Source organism: Panthera leo, chromosome B4 (assembly GCF_018350215.1).
Source record: "Panthera leo isolate Ple1 chromosome B4, P.leo_Ple1_pat1.1, whole genome shotgun sequence".
In the NCBI taxonomy this organism is placed as follows: Eukaryota; Metazoa; Chordata; class Mammalia; order Carnivora; family Felidae; genus Panthera; species Panthera leo.
The window spans coordinates 133732617-133733848 of NC_056685.1; the positions used below are offsets into that span (position 1 = coordinate 133732617).

Below are 1232 nucleotides of genomic sequence, written 5' to 3' on the forward strand. Positions count from 1 at the left end.
AGTTAACAAAAGAGGTGTAAGACTTGTACACTGAAAACTGAAAAAAACAGAAAAACAAAAAAACATTGTTCATGGATCAGAAGACTGGGAAGACCTCACTAATGCTGGGCAAAGGTTACGCTCCAAACCCATCTAGAGATTCAATGCAACCCGTACCAAATTATCTGCTGGCTTTTTTCTTTTTCCTTGGAAGACACTGAGATGCCGATCCTAAATTGTATATGGAAATGCAAAGGAGCCAAATAGCCAAAACAATCTTGAAAAAGAAGTATAAATTTGGAGGACTCATACTTCCAAATTTCAAATTTAAACTACAAATCTACACTTCACGAAGATGGCGCTAAAGGCAAAGAAGGAAGCCCCTGCCCCTCCCAAAGCTGAACTGAAAGAATGCCAAGAAAGTGGTGCTGAGAGGCGTCCACAGTCACCAAAAAAAAAAAAGAAGAAGAAGATCTGGGGCTCCTGTCTGGCTCAATCGGAAGAGCACGCAACTCCTGATCTTGGGGTTATAAGTTCAAGCCCCACATTGGGGGTAGAGATCATTAAAAAAAAATACACTTTAAAACAAAAAAAGAAGAACCACACGTCACCCACATTCCTATGGCCCAAGACACTGCGTCTCCTAGGGCAGCCCAAATATCCTTGAAAGAGGCCCCCTAGGAGAAACCAGCTTGAGCACTATGCCATCATCAAGATCCCCCTGACTACCGAGTCAGATATGAAGAAAATAGAAGACAACAATACACTTGTGTTCATTGTGGATGTTTAGGCCAACAAGCACCAGATCAAACAGGCTGTGAAGAAGCTCTATGACACTGATGTGGCCAAGGCCAACACCCTGATCAGGCCCCACAGAGAGAAGACGGCATATGTTCGAATGGCTCCTGACTAGGAGGATGCTTTGGATATTGCCAACAAAATTGGGATCATCTAAACTGAGTCCAACTGGCCAAATTTAAATTTTTTCACTGTAAAAAATTGTAATACAAAATAAACTACAAATCCAAAGTTGTTAAGATAACAGTAGTAGCATAAGGACAGACATTTAGATCAATGGAACAGAGTCCAGAAATAAACCCAAATATTTCAGTTGAGTTTTGGCAAGAGTGCCAGGAGAACTCAACGCAGAAGGAATAGTCTTTTCAACAAATGGTGCTGGGACAATGGGATATCCACAATGTAAAAGAAAGAAGTTGGACCTCTACCTCATGCCAAATACAAAAATTAACTCA

The 1232-nt window shown here is 41.1% G+C and overlaps 1 pseudogene; it reads left to right on the plus strand.

Moving 5' to 3' along the window:
• Nucleotides 1–251: 251 nt before the first annotated feature.
• Nucleotides 252–934, plus strand: LOC122225173 (annotated as a pseudogene).
• Nucleotides 935–1232: the final 298 nt, after the last annotated feature.